A 16495-nucleotide genomic window follows, 5' to 3' on the forward strand; every position below is an offset into this window, starting at 1 on the left:
ACAAAGTACAGTTCAAATCTGCAATGGATGAAAGTTCTATCGTTGATTGTGCTGTGGAAGCTAAGGGAGAGGGGTACCAGCTCAGGAGCTGCCCATGCCGACTGACCCGAGTCCGAAGTACGTGTTGCTCCTACCATGGTTGTTGAATTATAACAAATGGGAATAGGTGCTTGGTCACAGAATTGGGCAAAAATATAAACGATTACAGTAATCAATTACTTGTAATTATAATTACAAGGTATCATAATTTCGATTACATCTGGACATGCATATAATGTACATACGTCCATACATATATTGCTCAGATATTCCTATATATTATGTATAAATTGATGCATGCATGGGAAATACTTTCATTGAATATACATGTATGGGACAATCATACATTGTACATACATGTCTAGGAGGAAGTAAATATATTGAACATACATGCATGGAACATACATGCATGGAACATACATTGTACATATATTATACAACATATATGCATATAACATGCATTATACAACATGTATATAACATATATTATACACATAAATATTTGCATAAAATGTATGCATTCATTTTGTACAAACGTGCTTGCCTACATTGTTTGCAGATACGTTCACACATTATTAAATATATACATACAATATAAGAGTATGTATATGTGTGTAACTAAAATGTATGTACCTTTGTATTTAATTACCATATGCATTAGATAAATACCTTTGAACATCCATTTTAGTTACACTCATTCATACATACTTCGTATGTAAATCTGTACAAAATGTTTTATTATACAATGCATTAGACTATCTGTACAGTAAAATATAATCATATATATTGTTATATAATTGACTTGAAATAGTATATTTAGATTACTGGTAGTAGTAATTATATGTAATTAAGATTACATGTAATTACATATTTTGATTACTTGCAATCACGATTACAAGTAACTGATTACCACAATTGTTATGTAATCACGCTTACAGTTGTAATCAAAATTATGAATGTTTGTAATCATGATTACAATCAATTGATTATTGTAATCACGATTACAAGTAACTGATTACCGCAATTGTTATGCAATCACGCTTGAAGTTGTAATCAAAATTATGAATGTTTGCTATCATGGTTACAAGTAATTGATTATTGTAATCACGATTACAGTTGTAACCAAATTTTTTAATCGATTTGATCACGGTTATGAAAATATGCAATCAGTTACATTTTCCCCCAACTCTCATGCAATCTGAAATCTTGACTACTTGTAATCGTAAATTGCGATTACAAGTTATTGATTACATAGCAGTAATTATCTTTAAATAATTACAATTGTAATCAATTACTGTAATCGAAGCCCGAGTCTGCTTGGTCGTGATTAGGTGGTGTGTCTATTAATATCCGAACAATATATGAAGACACGTGACATTTGAACAATATATGGAGTTGTAACAATTCCCAATTAAAGAGTTACTTAATTTGTTATGTATTTTTGATTGTATGAGAGTACAATTGCATGAGAGAATATAACACGAGCACGTGACATTTGGACAATATATGGAGATGTAACAATTCTCAATTTAAAAGTTACTTAATTTGTTATTTATTTGAACAACTAGTAAAGACACGTGATATTTGAACAATATATGAAGATGTAACGATTCCCAATTGACGAATTACTTAAATATTGGGTATACAAGAAACATCCTTACATTAATGGTTTTTATTTAAAAATTAATAAAAAAAAATCTATACACTGCGCTTTATTACAACTAGCGAAGAGTTAACTAAGGTTTCACGCAAACCTACGTTTCAGTAGAACACTTTAAATAATTTATCACAAAACTTTTCTTATTTTAATCAACCAATAATAAATTGCAGTTAACCCCCAATATATAAAAGGACAAATAAATCAAAAAGGACTTTCACGGAAAATCCCATCAGCCAAGAAGTCTTCTTTCAGTTCTTTTGCAACTTCTTTACTTGTATGGGGCAAAGGCCTTCATTTTTATATAAAGCCAATTTCCCAGCTTTACCCGAAAGAATTCTATCCCCAAAATGGCCAATTAAAGCTAAAAATGAGTCCACCCTCCTATAACCATGAAAGATGCAGCAGCGTTACGCTGAGCTGCGCTTTTTACCGCTGCACCATACTAGCCGGCTTCACAATTTACTCGCGAGTCCGTTTTCCCTCATTAGCGCTTTTAAGATGTAAGGGCGTTACGTCATACATCATTAGTTACTATGACAACGGTTTTATTCGGCAATGACCTGTAAGGAAAGGGTGGGGGGGGCACTCTTAATTTCAATCCCTCATCCTTCCTATCTTGAACTTAAGTAAGATTTTTTTTTTTATCTTTGAAGGGATATAATCATTTTGGAATCATTTAAATTGTTGAGATTTTTTTTCCTTCTAAACGTGCTTACTTGTTTTGTGCCAGTCATGTATCGATTTCTCGTGCAATTAATTAAAAAAAGTTTGAAATTTAGTTCTGAATGTTTATTTAATTTCTTAATTTGAATTTAGTTTAAATTCAGAGTCGTTTTAAGATTTTTTTGTATTATTATTATTAGCGTTTGTTTAATTTTAGCCTTAATGAAATGTTAGTGAATCTAAATTAATCAGCTTTAAAGTTTATACAATGACAGTTAAATATAAAGATAATGCGTTCCTTTATTTCTTGTCATCCAGTAATTTTAAGTATTTGTACTGGAAAATGTGTAAAAGTTAGTGTAGATTGAAATAGATGGTTCTTTGTTGATTATGGCAGAAATAAAAAACAAAAACAAAAATGGACGATGTGTGATTGAAGCAGATGAAAAAAACAGGATCATAAACATAACAATTTTTTTTATTTCGTTGCAAACTTCGAAGTGTAAAATAAAAAGAATGTACATTGTGACATTTTAAATAAGATCCAAAATTTTGAATAATATAAATAAAGACAGGCCATGGGAAATAAATTCCTTACGACCTACATATAAAAAGTAAGCCAAATCAAAAGTAAGTATTCAATCAACGCTTTGTAGTAGAGCAGTGTTTCCTAAACTTATTAAATTTTCGTAACTGTGTGTTCTTCTTCTTCTCATTGGCACGACAGCCCAGGATGGGCCTTGGCCTTCTTAACAAGCCTATACCAAGACATTCTTCCCTTAGCCAAGGTTCTCCAGTTAATTATCTTTAAAATTTACGCAACTGTGTGTACCATTAATTAAAAAATGAATGCATTTTTTACTATAAAAAATTGCACAAAAATTAAAAAAGTTGACACCACTAATTATTAACTGTCAACTCTGAAAAAAATAGCCAATAGAAAAATACGTAATCGTAAATTTTCATGGCTAATTTTGTTTTTAAGTAAAATTTTTCGAAATTTTCGTTTGTTGCAAGATATTTTGCATAAGAACGCGTACCCCAGCTAAACTGTTCCCGTACCCCTGGGGGTACGCCTACCATACTTTGGGAAACACTGTAAGTAGAGGAACCATTATAGGCGTATTATCGAAAGAAAAAAAAGGGACTGGCAAAAGAAAAGCCAATTCAGCAAACATCGTGTTAATATTTAAATAATTTGGCTGAATATTTAAGGCCAAGAAGCTGGACATTGAGTAAACCTAATAACGTATATGCAAATATTTAATGTGAATGAAAAAAGTTAAAAATAGATTTTGATGTTCAGTTGTCGTGACATAAAATAATAATTAGTTACACAGTTGAATTGAAATGATAAGTTATCCGTTACAATTATTGAGAATAAAAATATTTGCCTTCCCTCTTTATAAAATTGAATTAAAGTTAATTCACTGATTTACTTGTTTAAAAAGGGAGTAGTGATGATTATATTAAAGAAATATAGCAAGGAAATATGCAATGTCTATTACGGCATGGCACTACCATTCTAATTTAAAAAATAAGGTTTAAATTATTTAGTTCAAAAACACGAACTTCAGTAAAATATTAAAATACTTATGACAATTGAAATTGAAAATTTTTCAGGTAATTAAAAATTAAGATTTATTGGCATCGTTTTTTCAACTTATAAAAAATATAATTTATTTTAGAGAGCATCAAAAAAAATACACACTCATAGGAAATGGGGCAACATTCTTTAAAATGAAGGCACTTATTTATAAGTTTAAGATGCTTTAAAAATGTTGAAATGTTTCTTTTTAGCAGTTGTTTTATTGTGTTTTAAAGAATGATTCAGAATGGAACATGCTAGGAAGCTTGTTAAAATAAATTACAATTTAAGAAAGAAGTCAGATTTTATTTATATTGTTAAAATTTTGAATTTACTGTTTAAACTTTGCTGCGAAATGATGTAACTCTTTGTAAAAAGGACTGAAGTTATTATTTGTTTTAATTTCTTTATTTTCTCTCATTCTTTTCATAGAAACTAAAAATAAATGTTATAAACTCATTGGAACTCAATGGAAAATGGACAAAATTTGCATTATTAATTAACTGTCAGTATAAAAAAATGCCTAACTTGACATTTGAATTGAACCACATAATTAATCTGCAAATTTTAGTCTAAATTAACTAAAAATTAAATTTATTAACAAATTAATCACGTAAAATATTCCTCTTGACTGTACTTCTGACGCGTAATTTAATTATTTTCATTGTAATAATAAATACTTCACTCAGTAAAAAAAATTCAGCAATGATTTGTCAATATTTACTTACGGCAATTGTTTTGAATTTTATTACTTGAACTTTACAAATAGCACTGAAACCGAGAAAGTTAGAACAGGGTACAAACTGCTTAAAATGGCGAATCTCTAGGTCATCAGATTAGGGTCTCGATATTCATTTTTTTTTCGAGATAAAAATATTGAAACATTTTTATCTGTTATTTATTTTTTTCAATCTGATGGATCTCGAGATTATACCAATTTAAATTTTAAGCAGTCTGTACCTTATTTTAACTTTCTCGGTTACAACGCTCTCTGAGGAGTGAAATAAATAAACATATTAGTCAAATCGGGTTACCTATTTCTGGAGAATCCAAATCTGCAATAAAAAATAGGGGGTTATATTTAAAATTTCAAAGTTGTCTTCGATTCCGTCCACAGGCTGTAGGGGTGGAAAATCGAGTTTGGCATTCGATATTATTGGATAACTCTTAATAAGATATTGAATGCATCTATTTTCGCTCTTTTGATTTGATATAGGGGAGAGTCGTGTAGCCCCGCTCACTTAAGGAGTATTGCTTATATTTCTGTATAATACTAAATAATAATCAACATTTTTGTATGTTTCTATTGTTTTATCATCTAATTAAATAATGCAAAAAGAATGAACCAAAAAAAGAATAGTTAAACTTTAATAATAGACTTTAACTTTATACTATAACTTTAATACTTTAAGAATAGTTAAAAATAGAAATTTAAAAAAACATGTTTTTCAGCTCTTTTCAAAATGTGTCGGGTAGCCCCGCCCAGTTACAAAAATTGTGTTTTTTGGCTATTTTTTCAGGTGTAAATGAGAATGACCAACGTATTGACAATAGATAAACCTCATTTATCATTTTTATCACAAAATTATTTTATTTATTACATATTTATATACTTTTAGTGAATTCTATCATTTAATAACAACAAATGTCATACTTTTTATCATTATTAATGTATATTAATATATTATAATATTAATATATATTTATATTAAATATTTAACGAAAATAATTTAATTTAAGTAACAATAATTAATAACAACATTTGTTTTTCAATGTAACTTATTTGGTTCATCTCTTCTTATAAACTTAATATAAAATACTTTTTATAAAATTACAAATTCACTTTGTATTTTGATTCCATTCAAATGCTTCTGTAGACTGATTCGTTCACAAATAAGTGAAAATAAATAAGTAAGCAAAATAGCTTAAGATAATATTCATGATTTCTTGATATTAAATTTAATTTGGATATATCAATTACATTTTAAAAATATTTAATTTTTCATTTTTAAATATATAAATTTATGTTTCATATAATATTAAAACATATATTTGTTGTTAAAAATGCATATAACATTCAAATTTGAAGCAATAAAATAATAATCTTTGCAACCGTACATTTATCGACGAAATAAAATTGGGCGGAGATACCCGACATTCATGTGAGCGGGGCTACCCGAAATCCAATTTTTTTGTAAATTTGTAATTACTCGAACAATTTTTTGCATACAAACTTCTTTCTTTGTGCAAATTAAACTTAAGACTACATACTTTAAGGCTGTATGTATAGAAAAAATTATTTTTTTAGTATTAAAATGAAGTTTAACCGAAATATTCAACCAATTTTTCTTAATTTCATGACTACTGTATTCAACATATTTTCAAAACTATTGTTTACCATGTTACCAACTGCATAAATACTTGAAACTTTGAAAATAATCTTTTTTTAATATAACAATTAATGTCTGATGGCCCATTGACTTGAAAAAATATTCTATACATATGAAATTGACAGTGGACGGGGGTACCCGCTGGGCGGGGCTACCCGACTCTCCCCTATATTTCTCGAGATATTTGACGATTTTCAAAAATTTTTTACACCCTCTATAATTGTTTCCCCATGCATGTTTTGATATACATTATATATTTTATGCATACCTGTGTAATCCAAATCAGTTTTATCAAATTTTCTCGTAAGGTTAACATCAATTACAAGTCATGCATGGATATACTTCGTACATATATATCTCGGTTAAAATGAAAGTGACAAATATAGAATGAAAACATCAAAGTCGTAAAATTGCGTTTTATAAGGTTAGAGAAATTACGAATGAAAAAAATTGCGATATTTTGCATCACATACTATTGTAAATATTATACATGCCTTTTATACTATTGATGAAAATGAAGCAACATGTCAATATGGGGGCGTTTGTAAAAATTTAAGGCATTTATGCTTTAATTTCTCAATATTTGAAAACTCCCACGCTGTATTAATTGCATTCATACACAAAAAATAAAAAAAATATACATTGACTTTAATCCTTTTATTTAGGTACAAAAATCTTACCAAACGCTTGAAAAATGTTAATATACTTATTATATTTAAACCGTGTGCAAATTTCATACAATATTTTTTCAGTGAATATTTTTTCACGAATGAAAAAATTGCGATATTTTGCATCACATACTATTGTAAATATCGTACATGCCTTTTATACTATTGATGAAAATGAAGCAACATGTCAATATGGGGGCGTTTGTAAAAATTTAAGGCGCTTATGCTTTAATTTTTCATTATTGGAAACCTCCACTCTGTATTAATTGCATTCATACACAAAAATTAAAAAAAATATACATTGACTTTAATTCTTTTATTTAGGTATAAAAATCTTACCAAAAGCTTGAAAAATGTTAATATACTTATTATATTTAAACCGTGTGCAAATTTCATACAATATTTATTCAGTGAATATTTTTTCAATATTTTTTCACGAATGAAAATAATTGCGACATTTTTGCATCACATACTATTGTAAATATCATACATGCCTTTTATACTATTGATGAAAATGACGGAAAATGTCAATATGAGGACGTTTGCAAAAATTTAAGACGTTTATGCTTTAATTTTTCAATATTTGAAAACTCACACGCTGTATTAATTGCACTAATAAAAATATACGAACTTAAAAAAAAATATTCAGTGACTTTAATCCTTTCATTTAGGTATAGAAATCTTACCAAGCGCTTAAAAAATGTTAATATATTTATTTGAATATTTAAACCGTTTGCAAATTTCATACAATTATTTATCAGCGATGTAGTTAAAAATTCTACAGCAACAACCAAGTTTCGATATGCTTAAGGCATTTAAATAGAGGCTTTTTTTTCATTTCCCATGGTGTAAACACTTCGAAAAAACAGTCTATGTGTAAAGATAAATGAAAATATGTATACTAATTAGTAAGAGCAGAGACATTGATTTTGTTCTCGTTAGAGTAAAGACATTTTTGAAAAATGTAAAAGTTTTCATTATTTATGGTATGAGTATTTTGATGTAAGCAAATATTCAGCCACCTAAATAAATTTTCTTAGTAAAATACATGATGCGTTATATAAAAACAACAAATTTTTGAAAAAGATTTGATTTTGTACTTGTTAAATGCATGCTTTAACTTCTTTTTAAAAAATTTAAATCTTTCAACTAAATTTCGGAAGCGTTTAATCTGACATTTTTCTCTTCACTTACGTCTTCACTTTCTGGAGCTCACGACTAATTAGCCTTGTAATTAAAATCACAAAAACCCTTAACAGTTGACATATGCATATTTTCAAACATTTTACGTACCCCTTAACTTTTAAACTTTTTTTGTTGGTGAGTTAATATTCCCTTATTTCATTTTTATAATAGCTTAAGGCGAAATACTGATTAAACAAAATTGTGGACAGAAACCGAAAATAATCCGAACCGCTTGCAATTAAAGGATAAAACATGCAGAAAGAAATATTTTTCGTTTCAAAGGAAATTTAATATGTTCTGAAATAATCAAAAGAACAACCCCGCTTAAAAAAGCTCTTTACGTAAATTGCCGATAACCACAAATGAATAGAAAAGCTGTAAGTAGATGCAGCAATGAGGCTGTCCAAAATCATAAGTCAATGGTTTAATACTTCATGCACTAGTTTAAACATCCCTTGATTTTGTTTTTATCGCTCAAAAGTACTTTTATTGTTGTTATTATTAGGGTAAGCTAAGAGCAAAAGACCAGCGGCGACAATTTGATCTAAAGAATCACTCAGGTTTGGAATATAAACGTAAAATTCGATTTTTGACAAGGTAGGTTCAAGTTTGAGTTGAGGGAGTGAATACAAGTTTCGAAAATAAAATATTCGATCCCATGTATTATCTTTGTTCCAACATGTTAAGCATCAGAATATTTATTTTTTTATCTGGCATGTTTAACAGATACTGGAGAAAACAAATTTTTTCGACCAGATCATGAAATGTAATTCAAAGAATCATGGCTTCATGCTCCGGATTAAGATGGGATTAAAGGTTATTACTTAAACATGACTTCAAAACTAAAAGGCGACGGTATTTTAAAAATTATAATATTTTTTAAAGATTTCTTTTTGTCTAAAAATGAAAAAAGTTTATGCTTGAAATTTGATATCGATATTTTTATAAATAAAGTAATTTAAACTAATTCCTAAACCGGTAATTTAAGCAAATAGAATGGTAGTTTTGCTTTAATTTATACCGATAATAGTTTTTTTCATTTCTATAAAATATTTTTGTTAACATTTTTTTTCTTTCATTTGGCTTTTTGCGTCTCATTATTTGTTAATTCTCCAGTATGACTGTTATAAAATTCATGCAATTACTTAAAATATTGATACGGATCACTTTGTTGCTGCATGTTATATTTTGAGTACATTTTGCATTTTGCATTTGAGTGCATTTTGATTGTTGCATTTTGAGTGCATCGATTTATATAGTTTTACGATAAATTTCATCAGAAGTGATTTTTTTTCTCTTCAATCACTTCTATAGTTAAACAAAACTGATTTATCTCTCAATATTTATTAATTTTAATTGTTTTTTCTGTAAATGAAATCAGAAGGCTTTCTGTTGGCATTTTGGGTGGGAAAGGTAATTTTTTTTCTATGTCTGATACTTTTTGAACATTTTTTTCTGTATTTATCAAGAGACATTCCTTTAAATTGTCTTGCCTTTCAATACTAAGCCATTTTAAAAGTTTACTAGCAAATTTTATCAATCGGAATATCTACAATCATGGGTGCCGTTTACGATTTTTTTAACCTAGTACGATAAGGCATATCAGCATACTTTCCGTTAAGTGTTGTTGCCAGAAAGTTTTGCAAAATTTAATGCTAATCAAATTGAAATTTAAAAAGTACGTTTTTGTATGTTTTTACACTTAAGGATCATGGATGACTGGTTATGAATGCTCTTTTTTCTTTGCCATAAATGAAAGACTAGTAGACTGTTCATACACATTTATAATACTATTTTAGAAACTTTATATGCCTTCAATTTAGTACACATATACACCAGATGGAATTGCGTAAAGGCTTAGAGTACATATGGTTTTGTTTGTGGAAATATTTTTTTTCCAATACCGACCCCATTGATATTTGTTATTCAGTTTGCAGTAGGGCAGGTTCGTTGGCCATTCTTTCAGGGGTACCGTATTTGGCGGGGCAGCTCTGTTTTCTCAGTAAGGATAGGTAGTATAGTGAATGAAAGAACATCGACATCCATGCCTTGTCCAAGGTTCGAATCCAGGACTTTTCTGATGTAAGGTCAACTCCAGATCACTACACAGTCCGGCTGATTGTTTTAGAAATATTATATTTTGTACATGCAGGAGTGACCAAAAAGAAATCACCTTTTGATTTTTTTGAAACGAACCTTCAATTACCGTAAATCCTGTTTGAATATCCCTTAGGCGATATTTCAAATAATTATAGTCTTGACCAATGAAATTTTGTCCGCATTTTTGTACGGCATATGGCAACACAGTTTTCTTCACGATATTTTTATACGCATGGGGATTTACTATATCTAGAATGTGAAGCAATGGACTTAGAGTGTGGGTGCTGAAACATCCAAAGATGATACAGAACGGCCCCCCCCATATTTTGTGTTTTTTGCTACTTTGAATCGAATCATTTTCCAATAGTACTTCTTATATACTTAATCCCATCAGAATTGACTAGCATTAACTTGCTTTCATCGCTAGATATAATTTTCGTTCAGTCTTGAATAATCCACTGTAAATGTACTTTAGCCCATTCCAAGAGTTTTTTTTCTGTTATATAATGGAGTTATTTCGCCTACCATGTTGTCCTCCTTCGATTAATCTTAGTCTTACTGATTTAAATGATGAATTTGGTTCACAAGAAATCAAAATATCGGCAACCATTCGAGCGGCACCGAAGCGAGAATTTTGGTCACTTGCACGTAAAATGTTTCTATCCATCACATGGTTCATAATACTTGGTCTATTAGGCCTCTTTTTGTGCATGTATATCCATCCTGGACACCCTAAGTACTTGAGACATTTTGGAATAGTTGATATGGACATATTGAACTATTTTGAAAGAAATTGCGTCATTCCTTGACTATGTCCTCTTACTATGGATTTTTGTTGTATCTTGCTTAAGCTACGAACAACTTTTGTTCTATTCATCTATAAATACTAAGACAACATTGTAATATAAAGAAATTCAATAAAAACTCAACAAATGACAAAAAAATATTATTCACTGCACCGCATTATTTCGTATTTTGCTGATTTTTTTTTTTCATGAACTAGTTCAAAAAAAATTCTTGTACCAAATTTTTTTTCAAGTATTTCAAACACATTCTAATAATTTCTTAATAGTCATATAAAATTGCAGTCAATATAATCTATTTTGAAGAAAATTAATTTTTAAAAACCAAAAGGCGATATCGTTTAGGCCACTGTTGTATGTTTTGTTTTATAAGTCATACAATTTAAGAGCCGAGAAAGCAATCAGAACATTATCATCTATTTTGAATTAAGTAATTACAATATTTTTTTGTAAATCAGCCAAGTAATATTTTTTTTAAAATCTTGATATATTTCGAACATAAACAGAGATGTAATGAGATGCAACAAATGAGAGCAAGGCTTTTTTTCGTGGAATAAACCTTGGACAACGGAATTTCAAACCTAAAACAAATCTTTGCAAGAACAAAAATACCGTTATTTTAAATTATAAAACTGAAATTCTCCAAAGATGGAATAAAAACTTTAACAATTTGCATAATGCAGAGTGCTTACAACCTGAGGAGCTCAGTTCACCTAATACTAACCAAAATAGTATTACTCCCTTTCCACTATTTGAGATAGAAGAGGGAATAAAAAAAACTTAAAAATAACAAGGCATCTGGCCCAGACTTAAAATCCTCCAGATTCTGGAAAAAAAACAGAGAATTTGGAATTAGAACTCATAATCTCTTTGTAGATTTTAAATGACAGCATAAATCGAAAACTACTCCTTGAAATTTTGCGTGAATTTAATATCCCTGAGAAGCTTGCAAGACTCACTCTCTTTACACTAGATAAGACCAAGCAGCAAATTAACATTCAGGATGATGTTTCAGAACCAATGGAAATTAGAAATGGGGTCAGGCAGGGTGATGCTCTGGCATGCTTACCTCAAGAGGTATTGATTTGTTGTGGGAATATGGAGGACTTTGTCACCCGTCAGATTTAACGTGTACCAGTCACCATTTACTACACGGGGAGTCTTTGGCCGGCTGGAGCACACAATAAATAAAAAGTATACAATAAATTTTCCTTATTATTTGTATGACAATAAACTGTTCCCCAACAACACTACTTTGTTCGGGATTATAACAAATATTACCGCCTATAACCAGCATACACATGGTTTCTCTTAGACGCAATAACAAACTTATAATTCACTAGGAACAAGGCAACTTAGTAAACTATAGAATCAAAGATACAATATAATTTCACGAAAACTGTTACCCGTGGCATTTTTTTAACACGATGGACCATAATTTCTGTTCTACAATTTATCTTCATAATGGTTGCAGTTCTGCAAAATCAAAAACAGATATAAAACTCCAAAAATGAACGTTTTTCTTATGGGGGTTCAAAAAAACTCTTTTAGGCTGATTTATGTGTTTCCATAATTATTTATTTTATTAATCAACAGAAAGGCGTGGAATTTTGATATAGTATACTTAGAATCAATTTAGGAAAAGTAAGAAAAAAAATTTTAAACTTTGAAACTCACGTGTATCTACAAAAATAACAGAAGAGATGGCAGAAAATTATCAAAATGTCCCCAACGTTGCATATAGTGTTAAGAGTGAATAATTGGAGGACCATGGCCGAAAATAAAGAGACCAGAAGGAAATTTCTTGAGAAGGCCATGGCCACCCAGAGTTGCCATGCCCCTGAAGAAGAAGAAACGGAATATAATTTATCGCTGAATATCACTGAACACAATCCATTAATTTATTGTATTCAGTCAGTAGCAAAATAACAAAAGTTAGAAGCAAAAATGACAACCGAAATTATAATGCTTCTTTTCGATAACTTATGATAAACGACTATAAACAATTTTATTCGAGCGTAAGGCAAAACATTTAAAATAAAATATTTATCAAGTTAACACATTTGTTTTATCTTTAATTCTTTTCACGTTCTCTTAAAATTCTTATCTTGATCTTGAACTAAATAAGACACATTATATTGCCAAAAAGTAGAATTTATTTTCAGAGATTGAACAAATGGTGACATATGTCTTCGTGCTTCTTAGCAGAAAAGCTTTTAAGCCAACGCATAGTTTATCTCTTAAATACCGAGGTTTGTTGGAGAGGCCTTATACAGCATTAACAGATGTTAGAGCGACCTTTGTCATACATTTGGCGACAGTATTTGGTGAACAGTGGTGTATGGTGGTTTTATTTAATATAATAACATAAGAGTATGTATGTTCTTCGGTTGACTTTGTAAATCGTGTGAAGATGAATGCTATCGTACCTGATGGTCATATACTTTTTAGAAAGCTATTGAATTCTAGATATATTTTAAATATAGATAAAATCTAAACCGAAACCGCAATAGCATTTTCTTCCAATATTAAAATGTTTTCGATTCAAGTGTATAAAGATTTAAACAGAATATTTATCGGAAACAGTAATTACTGTGTAAAACTGTTATACTGTTATGCCAAAAGATGGGGCAAGATAAGTTTACTTTGAACCTCATAATTAAGAGTTTGTATTTACAATCAGTTCAGAGTATTGCTGGTTATAAACCCCCTTATTTTCTTTATATTTAAATGAAAGGAATATTTTATTTAATAACACATAATAGTGCGAATAGTGAGCAAAAACGTATAAGGCAGATTTTTTTTCTTCCTATTTAACGTTAAATTTTTGAAAGAGCAAAAAAAAAAAAGAAAACAAATAAGCTTCTTTTACTCATTAATGTATTAAGATGATCCAATTTGCTGAATGAGACGAAAAACGCTTGATATTAGCTTACACTGTGGCAAAAAAAGCTTATTTTATACATTATAGTCATCTACACCTTATTGTCAAAACTACAAGAATATAGTAAAATTTACCGTGTTTCCAACTCTATGGAAACACCAAAAAATTGGGTAATTTTTGTCGAAGAAATTTGATAATTTCGGTAAAATTTACAATAAAATATGTTTTTATAATGTGGGATCAAATTTGGAAATATTTGTAAAATTTGTTAATTTTATCATGATATCTTAGACCAGAGCTTGAAAGACCATTTATTCGATTAAATTTACTTTTCAGCTTTGTATATTTTACTAAATATACAGTAGTAAGAACTAAAATTTCGAAAACCAAAATTTCAGGTACACCGTTACCATATGAATGGAAAAATTAACAAATGAATGGTTAAAATACCATATATTTCGGTTTTATTAACCAAAATTATTGTTTGTGTTTTAAACCAGAAATGTCATTATTAAAAAGTACGGTAATTTTAACAGACTTTTTTCCCTGTGTACAGCAGATTGAAGTAATGCGGGAAAGTGAGGGAGTAGTTAACGTATTTATCCATTTAAGACCCTGGATCGGTCTAAAAAATAACGTTTGCAATTGAGTATACTGTTCAGTTTAGTTGTAAAAAACTCAAAAGTTATGAACAATTTGAAAAATGAACTAAAACACGAAATGAGATGAAATTTTAAGTTTTACTATGTTTTGGAAAGGAAACCAGACAATTTATGATCACCTTATATCAAAAATAGTTATGAAATCCATCAACAGACGGATTGTTGAAAGAAGAAAAACCATATTGTGTTTCACTACATCTTTTCAAAAACATTTGTATGAACGTTTGTTGATTTTATTTTCAGACTGCATCTCTTTTTTTCAAGCAAATAGTGATTTTTAGAAAAGCATTGTCTTATAGTTTGCTCAGGTATCAGAGCCATCTATTGATGAACTTCGCTACTTCAAGCTTGTCGAGGATAAAATCACTAGTTTTCTAAACAGAAAACAGTAAACCACACGTTTCTGTAACCTACTATTTTCTTTTGAAAATAATTGATTTTATATAATCTGCTGTCAACAGGACACTCATAAGCTTGTTTGTTGATATTCATTAGCAATATCAAATGTAAAAAAAAATTATTATAATGGATTTGAAAAGGATATCATAAAAATATCAACCATTACACATCCGTTGTCAACAGGAGACTCATAAGCTTGTTTGTTGATATTCATTAGCAAAATCAAGCGTAAAAAAAGAATTATTATAATAGATTTGAAAAGGATATCATAAAAACATCAACCATTACACATCCATTGTCAACAGGAGACTCATAAGCTTGTTTGTTGATATTCATTAGCAAAATCAAACGCGAAAAAATAATTATTATAATAGATTTGAAAAGGATATCATAAAAATATCAACCATTACACATCCATTGTCAACAGGAGACTCATAAGCTTGTTTGTTGATATTCATTAGCAAAATCAAACGCGAAAAAATAATTATTATAATAGATTTGAAAAGGATATCATAAAAATATCAACCATTACACATCCATTGTCAACAGGAGACTCATAAGCTTGTTTGTTGATATTCATTAGCAAAATCAAACGCGAAAAAATAATTATTATAATAGATTTGAAAAGGATATCATAAAAATATCAACTATTACACATTAGGTAGCAACTAATAAATCAACTTAGTCATGCATCTTTATTGCATATGCACACAACTAATAATATAGCAGTACCGATAATTATATTAAACTCTTAAATAATAATTTAATTAATTAAAAGTTTGGAACAATCAAACTTACTGGAAAGTCAATTTATAATTTTATCACTGAAAAGTAAAGAGAACTAATGTTTACTAATAAATCAGCGCTGTAATTTTCGGTCAATCTTGGATGATAAATTTTGGAAAACTCATTTTTATGTCGAATATGCTCTCGGTATTTAATCACTATTTTGTAAAAAAGAGAGAAAACTCAATTTAGAGAAGATTAATGAAGTTTAAATTATTCCCAATTTCACTAAAAGCGATTAATTTTTTAAAGTATGTGTTCTACAATCTTGTTTAATGAAAACATTGTAATTTTGTTATAATGATCCTGTTTTTAATTATGGTTAGTTTATGTTTCTCCATCAACTAAAATAGGATAAGCTCCTCATTTTAGTTAATTGCTAGTGAAAGCAAATTAAAGCTTTTAAAATTTTGAAACTTTAACTCAATTTTAAGAATATAGTATGAGTTCAATAAATGTATCAAAAAATAAATAAATGAAAAAAAATATTTAATTTAGTTTGCGGTCACTAGGCTAGATGTCATATTCAACTGTCAACTGTCAATAGTCAACTGTCATACTTATTTTTGACCTTTATGAATTATTAAATTTGTGATAGTTTTAATCTCTTAAACCTTTAAATTACGCACATTTTATTCAGCAACTTTAAAATTTGAGAAATTTAAAGG

This window comes from Parasteatoda tepidariorum, chromosome 2, assembly GCF_982258835.1.
Source record: "Parasteatoda tepidariorum strain Cologne lab strain chromosome 2, Ptep-v5.0, whole genome shotgun sequence".
Classification (NCBI taxonomy): domain Eukaryota; kingdom Metazoa; phylum Arthropoda; class Arachnida; order Araneae; family Theridiidae; genus Parasteatoda; species Parasteatoda tepidariorum.